This window comes from Bombus impatiens, unplaced genomic scaffold (assembly GCF_000188095.3).
Source record: "Bombus impatiens unplaced genomic scaffold, BIMP_2.2 scf_0010, whole genome shotgun sequence".
Lineage (NCBI taxonomy): Eukaryota > Metazoa > Arthropoda > Insecta > Hymenoptera > Apidae > Bombus > Bombus impatiens.
Genome location: NT_176429.1, coordinates 743,272 through 761,681, shown reverse-complemented (window position 1 = coordinate 761,681; position 18,410 = coordinate 743,272). Strand labels below are relative to the sequence as shown.

The following is an 18,410-nucleotide window of genomic DNA, read 5'->3' as shown; positions in this document are numbered from 1 at the left end:
ATAAGAACACACCGAAATTACCATTTTTAATGAACTTTTATAGAATTTCACTGACCAGTTAACGGTCCGAATGATCTTCCATTTGAAGAATCTTCGATATTATCTTATGTCTTAACGTTAACGCAGAAACGATAAGTAAAAACTGAAATAAAGCTTCTTCTGAAACAAAATTATCTGCAGTGTTGAAACGATACGTAGGATATTTTAACTAAAGGGAACGACATGGATAACGTAGCTTAGAATTAAGACAGCAATTAGCCTCCATCGTTAAATTATTCGAAGACATCGTAGACTTTAAAGGAATTTCTCTCTTTCTTTCTGTCTCTCTCTTTGAAAATTGGAAAGATCAATTCAGATTTCAGGTGGCGTTCGAAAAATTCACGTTACATCTTGAAAATGTACTCGTTCGAAATTCAACATAGCCGGATATTTATACAGGGTGGTTGATAACTGGTGGTACAAGCGGAAAGGGGGCGATTCTACGCGAAAAAAGAAGTCGAAAATATAGAATAACAATTTTTCGTTCGAGGCTTTGTTTTCGAGAAAATCGACTTTGAATTTTCGCTCGGTACGCGTGCACTTTATCGCGTCTCGTTATAACGGATCTCACTGTAGATCGTTGTCTCGATTGACGTTACTTTTTAATTTTTAAAATTTTTAAATTTTTAAATTTTTAAATTTTTAAATTTTCAAATTTTTAAATTTTCAAATTTTTAAATTTTCAAATTTTTAAATTTTCAAATTTTTAAATTTTCAAATTTTTAAATTTTCAAATTTTTAAATTTTCAAATTTTTAAATTTTCAAATTTTTAAATTTTCAAATTTTTAAATTTTCAAATTTTTAAATTTTCAAATTTTTAAATTTTCAAATTTTTAAATTTTCAAATTTTTAAATTTTCAAATTTTTAAATTTTCAAATTTTTAAATTTTCAAATTTTTAAATTTTCAAATTTTTAAATTTTCAAATTTTTAAATTTTCAAATTTTTAAATTTTCAAATTTTTAAATTTTCAAATTTTTAAATTTTCAAATTTTTAAATTTTCAAATTTTTAAATTTTCAAATTTTTAAATTTTCAAATTTTTAAATTTTCAAATTTTTAAATTTTCAAATTTTTAAATTTTCAAATTTTTAAATTTTCAAATTTTTAAATTTTCAAATTTTTAAATTTTCAAATTTTTAAATTTTTAAATTTGTATTCTATATTTTCGACTTCTTTTTTCGCGTAGAATCACCCCCTTTCCGCTTGTACCACCAGTTACCAACCACCCTATATATTTAAATGGCCATTCATTTTTCATAATGCGTTTAGTTACACAGGAGAAATGAAAAGTATAGATGGACAAGTGGCTTGTGAATTTTTCACGTGGCTTAAAAGACCGACGAATGGAATATCGATGACCTGTAAATGGCCTTTACGAATAGGAATTTACGCCTACGCGCTTTAAAACACTGGACGACCTTTTCAAGGAGCCCTTTGCAAATGTTTAGAACCTTCAGAAACCTTCGTACGCGCGGTTCGGCAAAGAGCAAGAAATGGAACAGAGCTGTTAGGTTGTCCGAAAAGTTTCTTTCGTTTCACAAATGAAATAATAGATGCCCAATATTTTTTATTTTATATTATTTCATGAATTTATGTATAATCCATTTTGCAGTAATAGAATAAAGTGGATCAAACGTAATTCGATAAAATAATACAAAACAAAAAATGTGCATCTAGAATTTCCTTATAAAACGAAAGGAACTTTTCGGGCAACTTAATACACAGGAGAAGCAATAAATATTCGCTCGTGCGAATCATATCGATACAAAGTTATACTTCACTCGAGGTTTCGTACGATTTTTCAACCAACCTGAAATTCACCGTCACGCGATACAGAATTTTTGAAAGCTCCGGAGGAACAATGATGGCGACCAGAGGAAGGTTGTTTTACACACGAGAAACGAAAATAGCGCAGGAGTAAACGGCGCCTGGGCGTCGATACGCATCGGCTGGTGACTATACTCGCGGAAAAGCCGCGCGGAAATAGGACTGCGTCAGCTTGAAACTTGAATGAGCAGGAACGGCACTCTTTTCAGCGTTACGGCTCGTAATTCCGAGCGCTATGCGGTTTTCATCGTAAGCGTTTGCACGAGCGACGAGTTTATTAGCGGGAGATGGGTGTCTCTTATCGTGCTATCCCTGATGTAGAGAAATGTAGATACAGTAGCGTGCAAGAGTATTAGGTTATCCATGATAGTGATCTCGTAGTGGCCACTAATCATATCTTTAGCACTGCATCTATCAGAATGGTCGAGACGAGCAATTTATAATATTTTACGATGGATTATCACAAGTCTACGATCATACATTTGTTGTTTAGAAATTTGAATGATCTTTTTAGTAAAGTATACGTATAGATGAATGCTTGTCTCTTGCCTCAACGCAGAATCAGAAATGGGCAGTTTCGACTTTATCCAGCTCATTTCTACATTTGTATCATTTTTAATTATGTAGGAAAATTGGAGTTTCAAACATAATATCCATGGTGTAGTCTGTTTTAGAATAATAGAGAAAGATGGACTAATGTTCGGCCAGGTGTCTAATATTGTCAACGCGTTGCACAATGCTGCGAGTGATGCACTCATTCGTGGATCCGGTGAAGTGGTTTACGGCCCTCTGGCCGCACATGCGACAATGTGGACGCAATATACAAAATGCGTAAATTGCTGTCACAAAGAACGTGCCGGCGAGTAGATGCTAAGAGCTCCGTTGCATTTACGCGCTTCGCGTCTCATTCCATGTAATATTTCGTTCGAAATGCAACGATAATATCGTAAAGTTTAACCTACGATACTATTCGTAGGTATCTGAGCACTGTATTAGCATAATTGTAAATATATAAAATATGATTCAAACGAATCTCTTTCATGTAATTTCGATTTTCGATATTTTCTGAGGCAACGATCAATGGAAGTTTCGCTCTTTCCAAGGTTAGTAGCTGCTGAAAACGGTATTCGTTTAATTAAAAGGGATAGAAGAACAATAAATAAAATTAGACGAAACAGCATCTATCGAATTTATTTATTATAGCGTTTTCAGGGATATTCCAAAAGTTGATATAGATTTTATGAAGCATTAGACGTTCGTCGACACTGGAACTACCAGTCAAAATGACTGGTTTAACAATTTTATTTTAAAATTCTTACTTCATATTATATTTTTTCTCCGCAATGATGTAATGACTTTTGCAGGGATAGTTAAAGGAATAATATAATAAACTTTAATTTTGTTTCGTTCATTTAGAATAAAAGTAATTTTGTATCATGGCTACTGATACCAGTACCAGTCAAATTGACTGGTCATTCTGTAGGGCACAGTCGTTGGAATAAGATCTGATTTCTAGTTTTATAAAGCAATATTTTTACAAGCTTTGAAAATGAGTAAGCAATTGGAAGCATCCGAATCGTTGCAAAAAAAGATCGTCGCAGTCGTTCGTTTTATTCCATTCCGATCTTATTCCAATTCGTTTTATTGATAGGTGATTTGATCCTGATATTCTATTTAGCGTATTTAACGATCCTATTTAACGTTAAGATATCAGATCTACTATCAAATACGTGTATTGGAAATATATTCACGAGCCTCGTATTTGTTATAAACCTTTCGTTAAGCTATTGCATTATAGTAATATGGTGATTGCTGGTATACCTCGATTACTAATTTATTTCCTACGTAGTAAATAAAAGCAATATTCACAACGAATGTATAAAGAAAAAAACGAGGAGGAGAATCGACTGAAAATACTCATTGTTTCTAGAACAGTACAAATCAAATTAATTACTCGAGCAAATTAAAACGTTACCGCCATAGCGTTGGTCTTGGGGTACCTGATTCCAGGAGGAAGATAATTAAATCTACGAGGAAAGCAAAACCAAACGTCAAGGGTCGCGAGAGTAGAAGCATTTCCGACCACTTAATCGCGCCAAATGTTTTCTTTCCAAGTTGAGACAAACCCCCGTTCTCTTCTCGTATCGCGAAAAGCTCGAACGAACCAGCTGAAAATTTCGCCACGGGACTATTTTAGATTTTAATTTAGATATCACTCCGTACGTTGCCACAATGCACCTTGTGATATCACGAACGGCAAACAGATTGATCGAGCTAACAGATCACCACGCTTCCGAAAATCTTACGAAACGAATCTACGCTATTGCTAATATTTATTGCATTAATCAAATATTAAAGATACGCATCGGTGTTGAACATCGATCGTTCAAAGTTTACAAAAATCTCTGATCGATTAATTCTTACGGTTGAGAGGAATTAATCATCGAGAAGGTTGATTTAATCGCCTGATTAAATTAGTCGCTGATCGGTATTAAGATAATTTCAGATGGTTAATCGTTGATCGTTGATTAAAACTGGTAATTAATAAATTGAAGATCAGAGGAAATAAACGTGGTACGTTCGCTTCTGCCGATTTTTCAGAGTTTAACGTTAAATTAGATTTCAGATTTGTTGCCTTCGTGATTATTCAAAATATTTAAAATTGCTTGACAGAATTAACGTCGGTTTTTATCAAAACAGAGATATGTACGAAATATCGATCATGAATCAGCGATTGTTTTTAATCATGATTTGTCGAACATCTATTCAATATACATAAATTTGCGAATTATATTACAGATATATACGCGATATCTATCTAAATACCGTTAATGGCTAAAGCTGATTAACACTAGATTTGAGGTTCGATTCAAACATTAATTTCACAAGAAGAATTTTAGCAATTAATCCAATTGATCCGATTAATTGTGGTATTCTAATTACGATCGATAATCAAATATTTCAATTGCATTCGCTAATAGTTAATTTCGTAAAATATTGTTCAACGATAACTTATATCTCTTTTATTATTAGTGTTGGGAGAATACAAATCGTAACACAGAGAAACAATACGAAATTACATGTATTATTCGTACATAGTTAGAAAGTTTATGACGAAAGTTCTTGCAGTAAATGAGAAATATTAATATCGCGTGTTTATTGAATCTAATTTAATAAAACAAAGGCTTGATTGATTTTTTAAATATATTTAAGAAGACTAATATTTTCAAGGCGAGCAGTAAAAAAAGATTTGTTCTATTCCTATCGACTTTGGTTTCCTTTATTGTATCGAATACACTGAAAAAACATGTACGCTCTGATCAGAAATTTTTGTTAATTTTTAAAAGAATATTCGACAAATTTAATTTTCATGCTTCTCGCGTGAAATTAACGAAGAACGAATAAACAGTGAAATAAATAAGATAATCGAGATACGAATGAAATAATTTGTTAGAAGCATCGTGAAAGTTACAATATTTTCAGTTGGTTTTCCAGCTTTTTCGGTGCTCAATGATATAGAAAGTTTCTCGCGTGGTTCACAGGAAACAAACATCGAGAATCGTTGACCTTATCCGCTACTAATAAATCGACCACAGGTAGAGCTCCTAGCGAACCTGTCGGTTACAGTTACGATCACATTATGAAAACTGATGCTTTGCCCTCCACACCAATCCACGTAATACGGTGCAGCTATTTTTTCTGCAGCTCGAAAACATGCGTTCGTATCGATGAGTACTTACCACAGTTGCGTACTCGAATTATAGTTTATTTCGTTCGAATATCGTTGATTCGTGTTAGTCGTGATCGAAGGATTATTAACAATGTAAAATATATCGATTCGATGGCTCGTAATCAAATTTGTATCATATACTTAAACGTTAGATTATTCCATAATAAATATCGTTTCCAAATAAACAGCATAAATCTAATATTGATAAATTGTTAAAATTACATGATCGATTCGATAAACTGATTTAAAATTGAGTAAATCATGAATCTGACGTACTAGGTAGCTAGTATATAAATATATCCCAGAATATGATACGTAGTTATTAAATAAGAGACGTCTATTACAATTTCAGATATTTTATCTGGTACATTTTATGTCAGAATAGTGTTCAATTCTGTCAATTAAACGAGAATAAGAGATCCGTGTTATAATCTAATATCAAACTAGAAAGTATGATTTAATGAATAAAATAGTAAATTATCAGGACAGAATTATTAGTTTATTAATGTTTTAAAATTTTAACGGTGTTTAGTTTAAAAGCTAATTATACCTATGTGTAATAAACGCTCCGTAGAATATTTATAGTTAGAATAATTAGACGGCCGTACATAAAACAGTAACCAAAAAGTATTTACCATGAACATTTCGTATTTACCGGGAAACCGAAACGTTATGACGAGAGGCAAGAAGTTGAAAGGAAATACAAATGAAATAACGCGAATGATACATTATATCGCTATTTGATTTCATAACATTCTCGTTAACATCGAAACAAGCAACGCAAGTTTGTTTCGAAAAGCACCCTGCAGGCAGCACAAACAACATACGCGCTATTTACACGCTCCAATGCAATACGAGTCTCAACTTTTACTTGCTAGCGAGTTTCAAATTATCATTATCAAAACCACATTTCATTAAAGTAGCATTTCATGAAATCAACAAAGCTGCCTAATAAATTTCATCGATCCTCGTTTGCTGAAACCGCAACTGTCAGAATATTACGGTTAAGGAGCTAAATTATTTGTAGTATCTATTTGTTTATCAGCTCACCATCGTATGTGCCAGACGTGAAGATTTCTCACAGCAAACAATCCATTTACGTTGGTTTTGCACCTACGCTATTTACTATAAACATTATAAACATTACTATGAACATTATAAACTTTCAGAACTTGTCGTCTTTAAAACAGAGAATAAGTTAACCACAGCTAAAACTTTCGAATGTATTTTGTCAATTACAGTGTCGAGTACCTTTCGTCGATCGCATCGTTTATTATTTCAACGTCACAGTTCCTTGTCAAAATTATTCGCAACTGAGCCAACAAGCGGAAAATTAGAAAGTGATGACGACGGTGGAAGCCGAAGAAGCGAAAACAAACTCGCTACTAACAACAATTTCTCCCGCCCAATGAGAATTTCCTTTTTTGTCAATGTTTCGAATAAAACCGTCATTTGTATCATTGAAAAGCTGGATGAAACGCGATTGCCAAAAACGAAATGACAAACCGAGAGAAGATGGCCGTGTTCATCGCCGAGTCTCGTGATCTTCATTCGAACCCGTGCGATCTCGCTTTGCTCTGGCGATACGAGCAGCAGTGATTACTCTTCCTGACAACTTAGAACTGTTAATCACTCGAGATTCTTATCGAGCCGCGATTTCTAGCCCCAGTTTGCCTCCGTTTTTCGGCCACTATCGACCCCGTGCACATGCTTCGTGTTACGTTACTCCGCGAGGATGTGAATATTTTTTAATTTAGACCGATTAAATGTTTCGTATTAGGATAATTATTTATAAAAAAATTATATCAGATTATATTTATATAAAATTCCTTGATCATTTACTTAACTATATTTATTTGCGGTATATAATTATCTACTTAACGATGTACTTCTTTATAATACACATGCGAATATTTCCTTCTTCGATTTACACAAAATGAAGATAAACGTAAAGTTGGCTAAAAAATTATTCAGATATTCTCAAGCTTGTTGCAACGAAATCGAGAATCAACAAACAACAATTTATGATACGTCGCTATTTCACAGAGGCTACGAACCACAATTTCCTCAGACGAATGATACACAAATGAGGCAAAGTGCTTCATCGACTACGTTATCGTCAGCCCATTTCAGTGCCGGGACAGCCTGAAATAATCGTAGTCACAAAATAGTCCTGTGGTGCTGGATCGCCGAGGAATACTCGGTGGATGAGCCATTTCACGGGTTTTAAACATCATCCCATCGAGAAAGAGAAAGCTGCGCCGTCCTATTCTCCGCTCTCTTACGACCTTTCGCTGATTTCCTCCGGTCGGAGCACAAAAATCCCAGCGGATGTGCTCGATATCCCGCTATCATTCCCCTTCTTATTCCCTCCGCTTCCTGATTTCCACCCCACGTCCCTTTCTCCGCCTCTTTTATCGCGACCAAAAACTAGTTAGCTCGTAGTGACGTAAGCCTCAGCTAGGGAAAGGTACGCGGGGGTGACGCACCCCTGGCACGCTGCAGGGCTCAGGACTGTTCAAAGGGCGATTTGTCGACAGTCAACATGACAAAGACATTAGTCGTCGGTAGCTTCACCCCGTGGCGGAAAGCAACGGAACCCTCTTGCCGCGACCCATTAAGAAGGAAAGGGGGTGGGATCTGGTAGCGAGGCTTGACGGGGTTGTCTCGCGAAATTTCGGCCAAGCGATCGTCAAAGGATATCACGTCGGGACAAATTGATTTTTTTCGCTGCCGACCCTCCGCTCTTTCCGGCATCCCCTGCGTCACCATCTCCGTTTAGAGGATAGACAAATACGATTGTCGACGGTTAACACGTGTCTGACCAGAGCATGTTTCATGGAAAATGCTTTTCCGATCCTCGGTGTGCGTCCTGCTAGAAAAAGGAGGAAATTACACACGGTGTTTGAGTTTTTGTCAAATTGGATAACGCAAAGATCGAAGCGAATGGAGGATCAACGCGTCCGTTCGAGGCCCGATTTTTGGAAAATCGTTTGACGTATGTCTTTGGGAAATGGATGAAATTAGAGAATATAGCCGAATTGTGAAAAGAAGAAAAGTCGAAGATCATGGTACACTGTGCAGGAAAATAACGGAGGAAGGAATTAGAGACTGGTCGAGTTGTGGAAAATTGAAACGAACTGTGAAATTAACGTGCCTGCTCGGAATTCGTTTTATAGAAAACAATTTAATAATCGTAGATGAGTATTTTTTGAAAAAAAAGAATAATACATATACGTTCATAGAATTTGCGCATTTTTCTAACGTATAGTATGAGAAATAAATTGTGTATTTTTTAAAAAATCAACATACTTTGATAATATTGATCCTTCCGAGACTTTGATTCTTACAAAGGCCATGCAAAGCTATCGAAAACACACAAATCTGTCCCCCTATCGCAAAACTTTACGCTATCCAGTATCAGAATCTCGTTTTCCCGCGCTCACAGCACGCACACCACCCACGCATCCCGTTTCATTCCTCCGTTTGGCATTCCAGAGACGAGTACCGATTCCTCCAGCCCGAGGGCAGAATCCTGGGATTCTCTGGTTGGAACACGTTCTCCCTTTTCGTCTTTCGTGCTCGTGCGAATGAAGGGGCTTCGAAAAGCCTGCAGGTACCTCGAGGCGGCTCGATTTCACGAGGCATGTGGAAATGATCGGTGAAAATATATACGCGCGCGGTATCAAAAATGCAAATACTCTTGCGACAGTTTCAGCAAACTAGAATATCCAAATGTTACGTTAAAATTGATCTTTAATTGCAGAATCGATAGTTTCGCCTTTGCCACAGACGTAGTCTCTCAGATTTATTTGGTATTTTAATTTTCATACAATACAACGATTTAATAAATAATCTACGCCTCTCTGCGATTTCATATTATCGAAAGTGTGAACACTCTGCAATAATAATTATTGATATACTTGTTTGTTGTAACGATACGGCTGTTCGTTAAACGCGTTTTAAAAATAATACGACTATCAAAGAAACTTCTTGGCATAAAAGTTCTTATCAGACCGTGGTGATAAAATAATCATTCAAACTTATCTGAGAATAAACTGTGATCAAAGATCGAAAGAAGAATAAGTAATTTTAAGGATAGTCGATTTACAATGAAAAATTAATGTTATTATAGAATATTTAATGTTGATGGTAATATTTATATCGAAGGTAAATTGTTACGGATAGTTTGTTTCGAATCGTAAACTTATGATTTCTCACACCGAGAACAATCGATGTTATCAAGCATGAAATTATTTTTTCTATCAAAAATAAATAGTTCGTTTGGTAAATTGTTTTTATATAGAACGAAAAGTTGTACGAGCCAGTGTAATAGATAAATTAAAGATGATTTCGTTCAAATTTTCGAGAAATGGGAAAATAAATGACTCTGCCGGTTAAATATTAAATTTGAAGGGGAGGATATTTGTTCCAAAATAAAATACGAATTCTGCTTTAGTTCCACTGAAAATCTATACAGTGTAGTCGTTTATTCGTGCTTCAGGCTAACCAGCCTATTACGAAGGAAATGGGTAAAAATATATACTTTAATATACAGATATTTTCCATTAAAACGCAATAATAAATATTCTTCTGATAAGCGAACAATAGGAAAACTATAAACTTAGAAATTGAGATATTTTATAAACAATTGAAATCCATTAGAGTAGATAAACACTATCGCAGAATTGGTATTATATTCATAAACGTGTGGATTACTTTTATCAATTAAAATGCGTATACATAACACTAGATACGTCTAATGTTTACAAATTAGAATATAAATACGAAATTCTCGTAAAGGTATTTTTTCATGGAGACTTTCGACTTGTGGAGTATCAGTAATGTGCATTTAATGTATGATATGTATAATGTATAATGAAATGTATGAATTATTACGTTTGAATCATATCAGAGATATATAAATTACCATGTATGATTACAATAAATGTGTAATATCTAGCGGAAACGAGGGAATTTGTAATTAAAATTAATAACATTCATCGAGTTAATACTCGATCGTTGTTTGCAATTAGTTATTCAAGAATTCGTAATCTATCTAGATGTGTCACGCAATGATAAGAATTTCTCTCCGATCTAAATACTACGATGGCAATTTGACACGCGCAAGCATGAAACGGCCCATGTTAGAATTTCTTTATATCGAGAGGTAAAATTTTCTGTTGCTATGTGGCCGAATAAATCACGAGTACGAGGTAAAATTTAGTACCTATTACTGCCCCACGTCCACGAGGACCAAAATATTCCACCTTCTGACATGGAATTTTACTTCCTGGAAAGAAGTTTTATTTTCCTCGTTCGAAGCTAGGCCACTGCAAAATTAAGTAATTTAGATCGCAATGAAATTTTTTATAATTTTATCGTCGTCGTCGCGTATTCGATGCCCGTGTACATTTTCGTTTTTTCTTCGGTTCTTCGTGGTTTGATAAAGAAATTAGAAAATATTGTTACAAAGACGAACAAGTGCGGTTTATAAGAAAATTGATTTATCTCGTGTCGACAGATTATCATTCGTCGCTATAGAATCTAAAAAAAAAATTATATAAAGTAGTTAAGCAACCTCTCTCGATGTAATAAATTTCTAAACAAATTTCTATCGTCATTCTCCAATTCCGTTCCCTTCGAACGCTCGTCAAACGCTATTCCCATAAATCACTGAGACATTTAGCCGTTAACACCATAATATCCGTTCTTCCAAAAACTCTGATATTCAGCGCGCGAGAAGTCTCTTAAAAATTGCTCAAAAATCTCTCAACGATTTCACGCGAACGGTAGACAAAGAATAACTCCGTTAAGTAAGTTGCACGGCCGGAGATCGCTAAAAATTACCTTAACGATGCATAAACGACGTGCATCAAGCGACTTTATCACTCGCTCGCGATACTCAACGTAAAGTATGCGAGTAGAGCGAATACCATCTCATACCAGCATCGTTGAACCACCCCCAACGCTTAGTTATTTGAATTGCAACACGGTTCAGGGATGTTTAGGCGAGGCTGCAAAGTGTTCGGTCTCGTAAAGCTCGTTTTCGATGGCTTTTATCCTCTTCGCAACGTTGCCGACGATACGTTCAAGTGTTTTCGTCGACCATTAGCGTATTAACCTATCGTTACTGAGCCGTTATTATATTTTTCCAGTCACTATAACGCGCTACTGGAGAAATTGGAGCATCGGTAGAATCTAGTGCCGATTTTATGTCAATTTTCAGACACCGATAAACCCATCTTTTATGGTTCCTATCGATAATGCGTTGCCCTCGTTGCGCGTTCCGGTATTTTGTGTTACGTTTTATAGCTTTGGTTTGGCTTGTAATACGGTGCCGATGGGGCAAGCAGAATTGAGAAACAGCATCGACCATGATAAAAATTTTGCGATCGTTACGTGTTCCGTGGCATCCAGTAATTTAGAGAAAAATCCATCCAGTAATTTAGAAAACGTAAAAGAAGCTTCTATTGTCATTTCTATTCTTTAAAGAGCCGGAAAATTAATATTTGCAGTGGTTAGAAACGACAGTAATGATGTTGAAATGAATATGATAATCTAAAGTAAGACAGCCTTGAAGGCTTAGTATCCACGAAAACTAGCGAAAAATTCAACATAAACATTCTAGAGCTGTGAAATGATTTCGAATTTTTGGAGGGTAGTGTAATCTCGTTCGAATATGTACATCAGCATCTGACGAAATATCGCGGAAAATATCGGCGACATATCTGGGATCGATAATTTTGGGAATTATGCTTCGTGGTCGAAGTGGAATTCTCCTAAGGAATGCCATTTAGATTGGTGTCGAATATGTTCGAGGATTCTCAACATATGGCAAATCGTGTCACGCTGGAATTTGGTACACGATCTGGTCTAGACATTTATAAATGAGGGAATCTAAGGTTTAAAGGATTGAAATTCAGCCAAGTACGAGTGGTTCGCCTGTGTTTTCGACACCAAGCGCGAACTAATATCGCCGCTTTTACGGTTATGGGTTCTCGCCGAATTGACGCGATGGAAACAAAAAAGCAAGGGGTTCGGTTGGGAAAACTGTTGAAACATTTTGATGAAAGAGGCAACGAGATTTATCCTCGACATGGGCAAATTTAATTTTGCTCTCTGGAAATTGACTATCTATGAATTTGCTAAACTAATGATTTCGAATCTAACTGGAAAATGAAATTTTAAGAACGATAACAACAGGGTTAATTTGACGAAACTCGCTGAAAATGAAATTCCCGGTTCTACATGACCAGGCGAAAAGAATTTCGCAAAATCACTGGGAACATGAAGGATTATAGTTTAAAACAAGCAGAAGCAAGTTCTATCGGCCGACGAGATTAAGCCAGACGCATTTTATTATCTCTGGCCAGCGGCACGAAAAACGACGGAACTTTCCGACAGCCCTAATAATTCATTAACGTAAAGCCGCGGAATCCATGCTATCGCGTTCACCCGTTGCCCCCATTTCTTTGCCTGATTTACAACCGATGAAATTCCAGCTGCACAGGTAAAACACGATCAACTGGCCGAAATTTCGAAACACCGCGGTATGAATATGGAAATGCGGCTTACAGTAACCTCTTGTCTTTCAGAGAAGCTACGACCGACCACACGCGAGTTTCTAAATCGATTACCTAACTTGCCTGACAAACTCACCAGAAATAATAAACGGTAGTTATAGCCGCATTGAAAAATCTGAAATGAAACGGTCAAGTTGTTTCAACCTGTGTGTTCTCGCGATATTTTAAACTCTCGTTTTCGCTAAAACGCTGAATTTATATGCTTAGAATCTCGATCTCGATATTGAAAATCGTTGTTTCCGGGCCATTTTCATTTATGCTCTGACAATCGTAAAAGATATTTTTTGTTATTTCTATACTCAGAGGTAGGATCAGAATAGTTATTGTTTTATCGAATGGATAAATCTATCACAGCGTTCTGAGCCAAAAAAACCTTTATTGCACGTGCTTACAAAAAAAGCTAAGGATAAAAACAAAAAGGCATCTTAAGCCTATCGATTAAATCTATCGATTGTAACTAGGATCATCCTCTAGTTACTATTTCTTATAACTAACGTATCTGCATATGGATGGCGAGCTGACGAGCTGACGAACTCACGTTGTCACTTTCAACAATATTTATACTAAAAGTCTTGGAATATCTAGAACGAAGATAACCATAAAAGAGATATAGTTTGGAATACGAAAGATTATCGTGAAGATTTCGATGGAATAACGTGATTCCACAGACGAAAATTGAGATGTTCGTAAGTAAGCTACGAAAGTGCTTATGCAAATTTACGTCTTTACAATTACGCAAACATTTGTTTCACTCATTAAATATCATAATAAATTCAATGGACTAGATATCTTCTATATTCCTACGCATTATCCGTATCTTTTAATTTTCTATTAGGTCGTCCGGAAAGTTTCTTTCGTTTAATAAGGAAATAATGGACGCACAACATTTTTCCGTTTTATATTATTTTATCGAATTACGTGTGATCCATTTTGTTCTATCAGAATAAAGATGACAACGTTCGACAAATTAGGTTTCACGTTCGTATAAAGATGCGTCGTTGTAAAAGACGTGTCTGTAAAAGAAAGACACTTTTCGGACAACTTATATGCGTATAAACGTTCTCGCTCTAACTATAAGCAACGAATATAATACAAAATTGGTTTGTGATGATAAATCGTGTCGATTTGCTTAATTTTTAGGGAAACAATGTTCACGGAACAGTGTTAGCGGAAGTTCAGGGACTTGTTTCCGGAAACGAGTCGAAAAATGTCGCTCTTGAAGCCGGAAGCAATCGAAAGTTTTGCTGCAGCTTGGCAAAGAGTACTGGGAACCGGCGTGTTTTTGCATGGAACTGCAATTTTTCGACTTGTGTGTGTGTGCGTGTGTATGCTCATAACGAAAGTATATGAGTGTTAGCAGCTTCTGCTAACGTAATTGATTGTTTAGAAGACAAGTAGCGAGTAAAGGGTTTTTAAATTTCTGTTCAACGCTAGTTATCCTCTTGACTGTTGGAAAATTTGATTATTTGTGAATTTAAACTTCTAGATAATGCTGATGTCAATATGTAAAGGAAGTTATTTTCGTTATCTGGATGGCCGATGGTGAAGAATAAACTGGCTGAAAGGTAGCGTGCCAAGTTGGCCAGGAAACCGAAATGTCAATCGATGAAATCACGCTCATATAGAAGATACTTCAGAATTCTCTACAAAATAGAAATTTATATTGACTGCAAAAAGCATTTGCACATACCCTTATTTTTCGATACGGCAGTTTTTTTTATCAAGATCTACGTTACGTATTCGTAGTATCAAATTTTTGTGATCGTACGAAAGTACCAACAAATAATATTTTTTAAATTTAATATATTTTGTTTATATTAGAAAACTAAATGTGGCATTTAAAAACTTTCATATCTTGAATTTCTTGAAATTGTAGAAAAGTAAATAAATGTATCCTTATTCTCGAGACACTGATTTAAAGTGATCCACGAAATTAGCCATATGTAAATTGAAGAGCAAATTGCGAGGACAACTGGGAATGTTCGGGAAGGTAGTAAAAGCCGCGGACCCGCCGACATAACATGAATTATCGGAACAAAACTGGGCTGTGTGAAACTTCAGTCCGCAATTTATTGTCCGGCTGACAACTTCGCGCAACATTTTTGGGTCAGATGATAACAAGAGATGAAAAACCTGTCGCGTGTAGCAATATTTCAAAACCAGAGAAAAAAATATAGTAAAAGCAGAAAAAATAGAAACAAACGGATGCCTGAAGCTTTTCATTCACAAATGTAAAATCAATTTGTAGAAAATGATACTACATCTTCCTGTCACAAGCCGCCTCAACATATAAATCCGTTACGTGTATAGTCATATCGTCACGATTTTTCTTTACCTCTTTAATACGTTTAAGCCAATAATCTTTCACAATTAGATTTTAATATTAATTATGCCTTCGTAATTAAATTTTTCTTCGATTGTAACGAAGAGAATCAAAATTATTCGAAGATTGATTAAATTTACGAAACATTCTGAAACAAAAATTTATTCTATAACATCCTCTCCTTTTACTTCAATTTTCTCCCACGATTTTCCTTCTTTCTTTTTATAATTCTCAAGTCGTAAATGTTATAAAGAATTATACTCGTAAAAATATTAAATTGAAATAGTAAACTATAAAGCTTGGAAAAAATTTCCCGGCTCGAAAATTCACGTGTCACCCATGCAAAGACGCCAGCGACAGATTAACCGTTCGTTTTATCGAAAACGAGCTTCCAATATCCGAGAAACTTGGCGTAGCTGCGCGTAATTGCGAGCCACGAAGACGTGTCGTTCGATCACAACCACGTTTCAGATTCCGAGAAAGGACTGCAGAAGTCAAGAAAGCCTCGCGAGCAGAGAACGCGGTCGGCTGGAATTCCGCGCGAGAAATATTCTCAAACATAATCATTTTTCGATCTTGGTAATCTCGCGATTGTTCCTGCTCTGCTCACACGTTTCGTGTTTTCTTTTCGATGGACAATTCCCTCTAAAACTTCATAGTGGAACGATCGATTCGAATATTTCCACGGCAAACATTTTTAAGCAGCCGAGAGCCTTTCAACTCGACGACCGTTCGATCACGAGACAAACATTTCCAATCAACGACGGATAGAGGAAGCCGCGTAGTTTTTTTTCAGAAAGTGTAACCGGTGAGCTTCAGATAGCGTTCGATTTCGATACGAGTCGATAAATCGTATTTGCGACATGGTTTTCAGGTGAAAGAATAGGCGAGAGAGCGTTTGTTCGATTTTGTTGAAAGAGGGAAAGAATAGGAATGAGAAGGATGAGCGAGAGTATTTTAGTTGAAGCGTTTATTTGAAAATTTAAGTTAAGAGGCTGTCGAACGTATTATTTTGTGTACGTGAACGAGTGAAGATCGATTTATTAAACGGGCCGTTTATTTTGAAAGTGGGCTAAGTCCATTCCTTGAAACAATTGAGAGAATGAAAAATGTATGTGTACTTTAATGTGAACTTTTTATTTATAAACAATTTATAATTTCAATTTATCTTGATATATTCGTTTGTTCTGATTAATTAAACGTTTGTTAATAAGTGGAATTGCACGACAACTTGCTTTGAATTATTTTAAATCTGTACTTTAATCAAATAGTCGCGGTATCGATAATAATAAAAAACAAACAATGGTGAACAAGTTGTTTAAATGCGATTCGGTAACATGCTTGTAAATAATTATTACCTTTAATAAATTATTATTATTACAGTTAAATTAAACCGTTATACATAAATGTAATTATTATTATTATTATTTACATTTATATCGAATTACTTTACGAAAATGATTTACTTTTGTATCAGCAATTCTGTAGTTTTCGATACGTAACATCTGAAAATCCAAGATTGAAGTTGCAGAATCCAGCGGTTCGAAAATCAAAGCTATGTAAAACCGAGCATTTTTAATATATTTTACACGTTACTTTGACATCATATTGGCTTCACTCGATGCTTCGTTCGATGAATGGACCGCACAGTGACACCTGATCGGTGCGCACAGCTGAACAATCGCACGATCGAAATGAATTTTTACTGTTAATCTAACCATCATCCTTACCTTTATTATTACAAACCTTTTTGTTCGACCATCGTACAACTAACTGTAGCAAACCATGCAGAGCGAGATTGTCTCTAATTTTGTTTTGGAACATAAACGAATAATAACGATAATAACAATAAATCATACACAAAGTACGTATCCCATTAAAATAGATCAAATTACATACAAAGCAAAAGTATCAAAGCCACCCTACTTGCCCCCAACCATCGCGACCAAATTTACTATTCAACAAACCGTTTCATCCCCGAACTAACCCCCACGTATCTGTCAATCATCGTAACAGCTAAAACACCTTTGACATCAATGATCGAACTTCCGACAGCGAAAAAAATCACGCTGAGTCCATAACCGGGGTTAGGATCTTTCATCGTGGTGATTTTATCGAGTTACGAAAGGAGAAATTAGCACAGAAGTCAGGCAAAGGCTCTGGAAATTTGATTTCCTCGCGACGCCAGATGTTTCGTGGCTCGTTCCTTTCTTTTTTTTCCTCCGATCGCTTTTCTCACCGATGTGAAACGATAACGACAGAAGGAGAATCGAGCAATTTCGTCGCTGCGTGCAACACTCCTCGCTCTCCCATTCGTAAAATCGTCATCGAGCGCTCTCGATAGGAAAACGAGCGGCGAAGTTATGGGCTTCTTCGTTCGACGGGCAATCGAAACGAACCGTATCGTTCAGATGAATTTGCTGTTTAAAACGGCCAGAGACACCGGCTGGTGTCGGCTCGTTAATGGGTTCGATGGTTATTGAAACGCAGGATGAATGAGACTCCATGCTGCGAATGCTTCTCGCAATGGCTAGTTGTCGCGACTATTATCGCGAATATTGCCGGGAAATCGAGGCGTTTAGCTTTAGTAGGCGGTAGATTCTTCGCGGGCTTATAAGGAAAGGATAAAGAGCTGCGACACTGGGAAATAGAATTGAAATAGGAGAGAAATAATTTCGAACGTTCTTAAGGAAAACGATGCAGAAATCGATGCGAGTTAGGAAAGTACGAAGCTCTGTTCCAGTCGTTTAGTGATTTCAGTCTACGGAAGTTTTGAGGGAAATTGTCAAAGAATAGTACGGATACTTGTAGCGATTGTTTCTGTCTTAAATATAGAACGAATTTTAGTTTCTCTTGTAATTAATTGTTATCAAGAGACGAATATTTATAATAAACGATTGTAT

At 35.8% G+C, this 18,410-nt stretch overlaps 1 protein-coding gene across 1 annotated transcript in view; it reads right to left on the bottom strand.

The window, feature by feature from the left end:
* Nucleotides 1–18,410, bottom strand: part of LOC105680549 (connectin) — a 359,117-nt gene that overhangs the window by 294,004 nt on the left and 46,703 nt on the right. The window lies entirely within an intron of this gene.